The 10,544-nt window shown below is 48.5% G+C and overlaps 1 pseudogene; it reads left to right on the plus strand.

Annotated features, from left to right (window-relative positions):
• The first annotated feature begins 2,431 nt into the window (after positions 1 to 2,431).
• LOC136127226 (protein Tob1-like) lies at positions 2,432 to 3,050 on the plus strand (annotated as a pseudogene).
• Positions 3,051 to 10,544: the final 7,494 nt, after the last annotated feature.

The following is a 10,544-nucleotide window of genomic DNA, read 5'->3' on the forward strand; positions in this document are numbered from 1 at the left end:
CACAGGATCTCATTGCTGCGTGTGGAATCTTCATTGCGGCATGCAGGATCTTTAGTTGTGGCATGCGGGACCTAGTTCCCCAAGCAGGGATCGAACCCAGGCTCCCTGCATTGGGAGCACAGAGTCTTAGCCACTGGACCACTAGGGAAGTCCCCCCCCCCCAAGACTTCTGCACACCCTAGAAGGTCTGGAGGGAGCTCACCGATTCCCACTCTGCCCCAGTGGGACCTGTGGGAAAGCCTTTTCCCCACGTGGCTGAGAGTGGTGGGGCTGGGGAGTTGCTACCCAGTGACCCTGGGAGGACCTAAAGCCATAGACAAGAGGATGAAACAGACACACTCTGGCCACTATGGCCAAAGACCAGGGGGGAGTTGGGTTGTCCGCAGAGTGGCTGAGGTTAGAAGAGATGAAGGTTGTAAAGCAGTGCGCTGGTGGCTCCTCCTCGTGAACCTTCAGGAAATGTTAGCTGTTCCTTACGTTTCTTCTTCTCTTCCTCCTTCCCTCCCTCCCCTTCAATCCCTTCCTCTGTCCTGCTAACTCGCCCCACCCTGCCCCGCCCACTTCCTCCTGCTCTGGTCCCACCTCCTCACTCTGCCCCTGGGAGCCCTCCCACTTCCTCTCCTCCTAGAAAACCAAGAGCCACTGTGTTTAGGATCACCTCCTTGGAGCTCTAGGCAACCTCTGATTTTAAATGGTGTTATCAGTCACACAAATTGGTCATCCCTCCCTTCCAAATCCTACTAAAATGATAACAGACGATGTTAAAAAGTATATTAGCCACAAGGACAGGGAGAAATGGAGAGAAGGCCCTGGAAGGTAAAAAAGGTCACTTTGGAAGATGGAAAGCAAACGGCTGATGAAAGGAAGTTACAATCTACCTAGAGGTGAATCAATTTACTCAGGTGAAGCCCTGAGAAACTCCATACTTGGAGCACAGGAATTACCAAAGGTGGGGAGACAGGGGTGACAGCAGCTTCAGGCTGTCTACCTAGTATCCTGTCACCCTTCTTTCCTACCCAGAGAACTTGGTTTTATTCAGGGATACAGGGTGCCCTGTTAAAAATAAAAACTCCTTTTTGAATTAAATAAAGGCCATCTGAAAACAGACCAAAAAAAACTCCACCCTGAGACTCTTGCCACTAGGGGCAGCCATGGGACCCATTTCTGGCCAATGAAAAGTCCACTTGGGGACTTCTAAGGATGCCTTCTTGAATTAAGGGGACAAACCTAGTAGGCATGAGCTTTCCCCTTCGCCCTTCCCCATTCCTCCTGCCCAGCAGTGATCAAAGTGCCCAGAAGGATGCCAGAAACAGGAAAGTCACATGCTGAGAACGGCAGAAAATGGGGTGCACCACCGCTGCAGCAGCCTGGATCACTCCCACTAGATTTCGTGTTATACTCTTTTTAAACATCAACACTTACCTTGCGAAACCACTTGGTCAGGTTTTGTTGGGGGCCTTTGAACCCAATCCGTAACCCAAGCAATTGTTGTTGGTTGAACATTATATACCAAGTTAAACAGCTACATCGCTTCTCTGATCCCACAGTCAGACAAAAAGCCCCTTCCTCACCCTCCTCAGAGGCCAGAAGTTTAGCCTTTAAAGAATGAGTGTAGGGGAGAAGGAGGAAAGCCCCGGCGCGGCGCGGAGTGGGCGCTCTACGGGGACGCTGGGCCAGGCACCGGGCTGTGCGGAGAAGTGAGCGCGCTCCCCTGACCCCGTCCTCGCCACCCCAAGCCAGAAGGGGCGAGCGCCGCCTGGCGGCGTCGGCGTGCCCTCGGCCCGGCCGGCTCACCGCCGCCTACCCTCCCGTGCCCCTGCCCAGCTGCCGGGTCTGTGGTGGAAGCAGCCCCCTCCCAGGAGACGTGTCAACAGTTTTGGTGAAGAGCTTGGAAGATAAGAAGAAATATGAAGGGCACTGGTATCCTGAAAAGCCATACGAAGGATCAGGGTTTAGATGTATACACGCAGGGGAGAAAGTGGACCCAGTGATTGAACAAGCCTCCAAAGAGAGTGGTTTGGGCACTGATGGTGTTAGTGGCAATCTGCCGTAGGAGCCTAGTGTTTGGATCGACCCATTTGAGGTTTCCTACTAAACTGGTGAAAAGGGACCAGTGAAGGTGTTTTATGTGGATGATAATAATGAAAATGGATGTGAGTTGGAAAAGGAGCTCAAAAACAGCTTTAACCCAGAGGCCCCGGGTTTTTGTTGTTGTTGTTGTTTTTGCGGTACGCAGGCCTCTCACTGTTGTGGCCTCTCCCGTTGCGGAGCACAGGCTCCGGACGCGCCGGTTCAGCGGCCACGGCTCACGGGCCCAGCCGCTCCGCGGCATGTGGGATCTTCCCAGACCGGAGCACGAACCCGTGTCTCCTGCATCGGCAGGCGGCCTCTCAACCGCTGCGCCACCAGGGAAGCCCAGGTCCCCGTTTTTATGCCCACAAGTGACCCAGCCTCATCAGCGTCCAGCTCTCCATCTCCTCCCTTTGGTCACTCTGCTGCTGTAAGCCCTCACCTTCATGCCCCGGTCCACTCAGCCTTTAACCTTTACCACTGCCACTTTTGCTGCCACCAATTTCGGCTCTACCAAAATGAAGAATAGTGGCCGAAGCAACAAGGTTGCACGTACTTCCCCTATCAACCTCGGCTTGAACGTGAATGACCTCCTGAAGCAGAAAGCCATCTCTTCCTCAGAGCACTCTCGGCATGGGCTTGGCCTGGGTAGCCAGCAGAAGCCACGGCCACAGCAACAGCCATCCCAGCCACCGCCGTCACCACCACCGCAGCAGCAGCGACAGCAGAAAACCTCCGCTCTTTCTCCTGACGCCAAGGAATTTATTTTTCCTAATATGCAGGGTCAAGGTAGTAGTACCAGTGGAATGTTCCCAGGTGACAGCCCCCTTAACCTCAGTCCTCTCCAGTACAGTAATGCCTTTGATGTGTTTGTGGCCTATGGAGGCCTCCACGAGAAGTCTTTTGTAGATGGCTTGAATTTTAGCTTAAATAACATGCAGTATTCCAACCAGCCATTCCAGCCTGTTATGGCTAACTAAAAAAAAAGAAAAGATGTATCGTACAAGTTAAAATGCTCAGGCCCAAGGGGGATTTTTTTTTTTTATAACCTCCTTGAGATTTTTTTTTTAAGCTTATAGTAAGGATACATTCAAGCTTGGTTACAAAAATAAAACATGCATCATTTTTCATTGCGAACCAAGCACAAAGTTATTATTTTCTTTTTACAAAGTTATTTTATACTGACTGTATATTTTAAAGTATACTCTCAGATATGGCCTCTTATAGTATTTAAGATATAGCAAGGACATGGCTGATTTTTTTTCCTTCATAAAAAATTGGCACAGGGCTTCCCTGGTGGCGCAGTGGTTGAGAGTCCGCCTGCCGATGCAGGGGACACGGGTTCGTGCCCCGGTCCGGGAGGATCCCACGTGCCGCGGAGCGGCTGGGCCCGTGAGCCATGGCCGCTGAGCCTGCGCGTCCGGAGCCTGTGTTCCGCAACGGGAGAGGCCACAACAGTGAGAGGCCCGTGTACCGCAAAGAAAAGAAAAAAAAATTGGCACTAATAAGTGGGTTTATTGGTCTCTTCTAATTGTATAATTTATTTTAGTACAAAGTTTGTAAAATATCTAAGGTTATATATATATTGTTTCTACGACATGGTATTGCATTTATATCTTTTTACTACAGGGATCTGTGGCAGCAGCAGCTTCAGGCTGTATTGTTTTTACTGAAATTTTAAAATACCCATTTTAAAGACATCAACTATTCTAAATTGTGTACAGGATATTCCTTTAGTGGTGGAATTAAAATGTACGAATATTTGCTTTTTGAAAAAATGTATTTTCTGTTAAAGGTTTAAAGATTTTCGCTATATATTGTGGAAGAAAATGTAATCATAAATATTAATTTTGTACCTATATTGTGCAATACTTGAAAATAACGGTATAAAAGTACTTTGAGTCAGGGTCTTACATGTTAAGAGGGACTGAAATAGTTCATATTAAGTATGTATTAAAATTCTTTAAAATTCAAAAAAAAGAATGAGTATGGGGGTGGAGTCAAGATGGCGGACTAGGAGGACGCAGAATTCACGTCTCCGCACAACTAGGGTACCTACCAGGCACCGGTGGGGGACCACGGACACCTAAGGGGACGGGAGGAACCCCCAGCGACTGGGTAGGACGTGGGGTGTGGGGGGGAGTGAGGGGAGACGAGAAGTGGAGGCAGGACGGGACCAGCACCCCTGAAGGGCGGCTGGGGGAGGGGAGGAGTTCCTGCACCCAGGGGGACCCACCCACGGTTAGGGGTCCAGCGATGACAGGGGAGACCCTGGGGGAGACCAAGAGGGGGTGGCGCAGAGGACAGGAAGGGAACATGGCAGTGCTTTCCCTGTCCACTTAGGCACCGGGGAGCCTCTTGGGCTCCTGGTCCTAATCCTCTGCCCTCGGAGCCTCCCTCCTACAGTGCGGAGCCCAAGCCCCGCCCCTACACACCCACCCAGGGCCCCACCTCTACACTCGGAGACCCCTTCTGAGACTCCCTCCAACCGCTGGGCAAAACCCCACCCACACACCCTCACCCAGGGCTTACCTCCAAACTCCGGAACTCCACACTCCACAGGTGCTGCCTCTCCCCTTCCACGCAGGTCCTAAGCAGAGGCCCCACCCCACACTTGAATGCTGCCCCCGCCCGAAGGCCTTCTCCGGCTGCATGGGTCCTGAGCCTAGGCCCCGCCCTACGTTCTAGCGTCACCCTACCCAGGCCCTGCCCCACCCTAAACCCCACCCCTGCCTAAGTTCCACCACCCCCCCTAAACTCCTTCCCCCATAGCCAAGGCCTTTTTTTTTTCTTTTTTCTTCTTTTAGGTTGGGGTTTTGTTTTACCTTGTTGTTGCTGATTCATTTATATATATTTTTTCTAATCTTTTATTTTTCTAATTTTATTTTATTCTTTATATTTTGTTATTGTTCTGCTCCTTTTGGCTTGTTCCCCCCCTTTTTTTTTGCGAATCACAGGCCTCTCACTGTTGTGGCCTCTCCCGATGCGGAGCACAGGCTCCGGACGCGCAGGCTCAGTGGCCATGGCTCACGGGCCCAGCCACTCCTTGGCATGTGGGATCTTCCCAGACCGGGGCACGAACCCGTGTCCCCTGCATCGGCAGGCGGACTCTCAACCACTGTGCCACCAGGGAAGCCCTGTCCCAGTATAATTTTTTAGAGTGCCTCATTTTGTTAGCAAACAAAACTTGGGTCCACTCATCCACTTGCAGTAAAGCCAATCTACTGACACTGGGTTGTGGTGAAGGAAAGTGTAAGGTTTATTGCAGGGCGCCAAGCAAGGAGTCCAGGCAGCTAACACTCAAAAGGCCTGAACTATCCAATGGCTTTCAGAGAAAGGTTTTTAAAGACTGGGTGAGAGAGAGGGTTGCAGGGTACACAATCGGCTCGTGGACATTCTTCTGATCGGTTGGTGGTGAGGCAATCAGGAGTCAACATCATCAACCTTCTGGTTCCAACCAGTCTGGGGTCCACATGTTCATGGTCAGCATACAGTTAACTTCTCCCACCTGGTGGGGGTTTCTGTATTTGCAAAACAGCTCAAAGGACATGGCTCAGAATATTATCTTAGCCCCTGAGGAGGAACTAAAGGTCCTCGACTTTGTTTAATGGTTAAACTATTATTTTTTTGTCTTGCTTGAATGTTTTCCTTTGTTTCTGCATTTTCACACTTTGATTAAATCTATTCTTTGGAACTCGGGAAGACCTAGGAATCTAAAGTTTTTATGAAAACAAAAGGCAGGCACAGGACATGGGGGGATCTGTCCTGGGAAGGCCTCATAGGGTCCTGCTCGGTTACACTTTTACCCTCAAGTGTGCTGGTTTGGACAACAAATTATACAGCCCCCTCCTTCTCCATGCCTTTGCCCAAGCTGAATTTCCCACCTGAAATGCCCTCTGTTTCTGTTTCCTCTTCCAATTCAAATCCTTTATTTCCTTTGTACCAAATTCAAGATTGTCTGTGCCAAACCACTGCTCACAAGTTCCTTTCCTTTCTCTGAAATCCTCTAATACCCAAATAATTTATGCCACAAAATCTTTGACTGTGTTGCTTTTTTTTGCCCCAGTAGTTTTCATTCATTGGATAATGGATATTTGTCATTTGCAGCTACCCAATCTTTTCAAGATTCCCCCTACATTTTGGCAATTTTTTTTTTTTTTTTTTGCGGTACGCGGGCCTCTCACTGTTGTGGCCTCTTCCGTTGCGGAGCACAGGCTCCGGACGCGCAGACTTAGCAGCCACGGCTCACGGGCCCAGCCGCTCCACGGCATGTGAGATCTTCCCAGAGCAGGGCACAAACCTTGTCCCCTGCATCGGCAGGCGGGCTCTCAACCACCGCGCCACCAGGGAAGCCCTTGGCAATATTTTTATATGAAGCATGCCTTCCCACAGTAGAAACTCCAAACTGGGCATTCCTAGACTTCCTTGCAGCTAAGGTGAGGGCCCATGACCTGGGTTCCACCAACCAGATGCATCCACGTGAGTTGTGGCTTCACAAATGAGCAAGGTGAAGAAGTGGCGGGGGGAATGTGCTCCTGGTAGCCAAGTAGCCAAGGTCCCTGGTGGCCAGGGGAAGCAGAGCTGGAGAGACAGGTGTCCAATCCCAAGGGAAGGTGACTAATGAGGGTGCCTAGCAAGTTGGTGAAGGTATGTTCTTTGGAGCCTAGAGTAAGCCCCATCGCGTGGTTGGTTATTTTTCCCATCTGCGTGGATTTAGAGCATCCCAGAGGTTCTTAATATTCTCTAATAAGTCCTTGTGCACCTTTGTATTGGAAAAACCTACAAGTCTTTGCTCTGTATGTCTCCTTCTGTCCTTTGCTCCTGTATGTCTCCTTTGCTCTCATACTATTACCACTTTCACAATACTTCTCACCAGCTGGGTGTCCTACAATTTAACTCAGTTCTGACACTCTGCCACAGGTTAAGGGCTCAGTCCCACAAGACTGCTCCCACCCCACTTCCAATGCCAATCGCAGGGGTAGGACCCCAGGTTACCCACAACTTCTGTCAAACATGGGGACAAATCAGGGGTTCCCATGATCCACACACCCTCCCCCCACCCCCGCCACCATAAGGTTCAATTACTTTGCTAGAGTGGCTCATAGAACTCAGGGAAATGTATTTACCAGTTTATTAAAGGATACGATAAAGGATATAGATGAAGAGTACATAGGGCGAGGTCTGGGGGGTGGGGCGGGGTCCCGAGTGCAGGGGCTTCTGTCCTTGTGGAGTTGGGGTGCGCCACCCTCCCAGTACGTGGATGTATTCACCAACTTGAAAGCTCACTGAACCCCATACTATTGGGATTTTATGGAGGCTTCCTCTTGTAGACATGATCAATTATTAGCTCCATTTCCCACCCCTCTCCCCTCTCTGGAGGATGATGGATGGGGCTGAAAATTCCACACTTCAGATCACGGCTTGGTCTTTCTGGTGAGCAGCCCCCGTCCAGGGTTCACCCAGGAGCCCACCTAGAGTCACCTCATTAGAACAAAAGATGTTCCTAGTGTTCTTATCACTTAGGGATTTACAAGGGTTTTAGGAGCCCTGTGTCAGGAACACACACACACACATATATATTTATATATATATATATATATATATATATATATATATATATATATATATATATATAAAATTTTTTATTTCACAAGCCTCATCTAGCCAGATGGGTACCAATGTATGCAACCAGAAACTCTGACTAATACAATCTGTCCGGTGTCTACAGCTAGTTGATAATCTCCCTACAGTCACCTTGGATTTTTGAGAGCTTTCATATTCCTCTAAGCACCTCCCAGCATGACAGTGCCACATCAGGTTGTGCCCAGTGAAATCAGGGAAACATATTCAGGGGAGAGTGTGTGGTTGTGAAGCCTACAGTGTGGTGTTGTGGCTCCTTGCCAGGCACAGGGACAAACAGTGAACAAAACAGTCCAAAGACAGATGCCCACTGGACCCCAGATGAATTCCAATGAGGCACTAAAGCTTTTGGCTGGCTGCCTGTGTGCTTTCTCCACTTCTCCCAAAATGGGTGCCAAGCAGGGTCCCTTATTGTCCCTAGAAAAACAGTTTAGTGGCCTGTCATCTTGAGAATTTACCCAGCCTGCCTTGCAGAGTTGCCTAATTCCAGTAAGCATTGTGTAGCTTACTTGGTTTCTTAAAGGGCCTCACATTTTAGAAGCTTATTTATTTGCTCTTTCCTTTCTGGATTTAGACATTTGCATGCTATGTGCTTATTATGCAGGGAAACATTTCAAAGGGACTGATGACTGGAATCCTGTCCAAGGCAGTAACACAGCGATCGACTCCATTAAAAACCTGTGGCTCTCCGAAACTATTTTAGAAACAATTCTCATATTTTTTGTGAACTCTTGGTAGGAGGAAAGTCGTAATTCATCGATACTCTTGAAACATAACTTATTTCCTGCTCCACCTCCAACATGTATCATGCATAACCTTTGACCTAAAAAATCTACTTTATGGATTTTTCTTAGAGGATTAATCAAAAATGCAAATAAGGACTTATGTATAAAAATGTTCCCTGAAGTATTATTTCTAGTAGTACAACATTTAATAGCATGGAAATGCTCACAAATAATGCTACCTGCGGTGAAAAAGTAAGAAATAGAGCATCTTAATAGTGAAAGGGAGAAATATACCAAAAAATTTAACTGTGAGTATCTCCAAGTGGCAGAATTATAGCCATTTTTATTTTGTCCTTTATACTTTGCCATGCTTTGTCTACAACAAATACACCCCTTACATGAAAATGTAGTTTTCAGCTGAAAATGTATTCAGGTTAGACTTCTTAGGGTTGATTAATCTAGAGAAGGATCCTTCCTTATATAAGTATGTTCTCTTTTTCAGATGTTGAGCTTTGAATTATAATTACTATCCATCAGTATCCTCAGGACCCCCAAACCTCAGCCCAACCCGTCTGATGCTGAAGCTCCCCCATCTGAATGAAGTTCGTCCATTTTTTATTCAATAAGCATTTTGAGGGCTTCCTTGGTGGCACAGTGGTTAAGAATACGGCTGCCAATGCAGGGGACACGAGTTAGCCCTGTTCCCAGAAGATCCCACAGGCCGCGGAGCAACTAAGCCCGTGCGCCACAACTACTGAGCCTGCGCTCTAGAGCCCACGAGCCACAACTACTGAGCCCGTGTGCCACAACTACTGAGCTTGTGCTCTAGAGCCCGCGAGCCACAGCTACTGAAGCTTGTGCACCTAGAGCCCGTGCTCCACAACAAGAGAAGCTACCACAATGAGAAGCCCACATGTTGCAACGAAGAGTAGCCCCCGCTCGCTGCAACTAGAGAAAGCCCACGCACACCAACGAAGACCCAACACAGCCAAAAATAAAAAAATAAATTAAATAAAATTTTTTTAAAGTTAAAAGAAAAACATTTTGAGCAGTTACTGTGTACCAGGCTCTGTGCCAGGCCCAGAGCATAAAGCACTGAACACAACAGCCCAGATGGTGCCCATCATGGGGCTGTTACTACCTCTAAGCCACAACCCTCAAGTAGGCACCAATGTGGCTCTGCCAGGAAAATGGATTCCGGGCACCTCTATCTGAAATCCAGGGTTTTTCTGCCATAGCAATAAGTTGTGCTCACTGATCAGCTCACAAACATCCAGGCCACTCCAGTTTCATTCTTCCCAAGAGCTATTGCCCCAGACTTCTGGGAATTTGCTTTTTGGAGTTTCTGAACCATTTGTTCTTTATCCAACAAACATTTATGAAAATCTTCAGAGAGCCAGGCACTGGTCTGGCCTTGTGTTGCAAATAGAACTGTCAAGGTTCCTGCCCGTAAGATGCTCCTCACTTAGTCTGTGGACAGAAAAGCCCACCAAAGGGCTATAATCAGCACTGGGAATTTCCCTGGGAAAGATGTGGGTGGTGCTATGGCAGGAAGCTTAGCTGATAGACACCTCTTGGAATAGCTGCCTCTTCACTGAGAACTGCTATCAGTGCTGCAAATTTATTTGGGGGGGCCTAATTTTAATCGTTCCCAGCCTATTTCAATTCCCCCCCAGCCTACCCTCCCAGATGGACTGAACCAAGAGCACTCTAACACTGGGCACTTAAACAAAAGCTCATTCATCATTCATGGAGCACTTGAATGGAAAAAAAGGAAAACCAAAACTGGCACAAATTTCCCAACCTCCTAATCCCCTACTCTAGATCCCATGAAGAAGACTGTCACAAACGTCGGTTTGGATGAGTTTTCAAAGGACAAGATCTCAATAGCTCCTTCTAGATAAGTGGCTCTCAACGAGTGGTCCCCAGAGAAGCAACAGCAGCATCACCTAAGAACTCATTAGAAATGCAAATTCTTGGGCTTCCCTGGTGGCGCAGTGGTTGAGAGTCCGCCTGCGGATGCAGGGGACACGGGTTCGTGCCCCGGTCCAGGAAGATCCCACATGCCGCGGAGCGGCTGAGCCCGTGAGCCATGGCCGCTGAGCCTGC

The sequence above is a fragment of the Phocoena phocoena genome, chromosome 8 (assembly GCF_963924675.1).
Source record: "Phocoena phocoena chromosome 8, mPhoPho1.1, whole genome shotgun sequence".
NCBI classification, from domain to species: domain Eukaryota; kingdom Metazoa; phylum Chordata; class Mammalia; order Artiodactyla; family Phocoenidae; genus Phocoena; species Phocoena phocoena.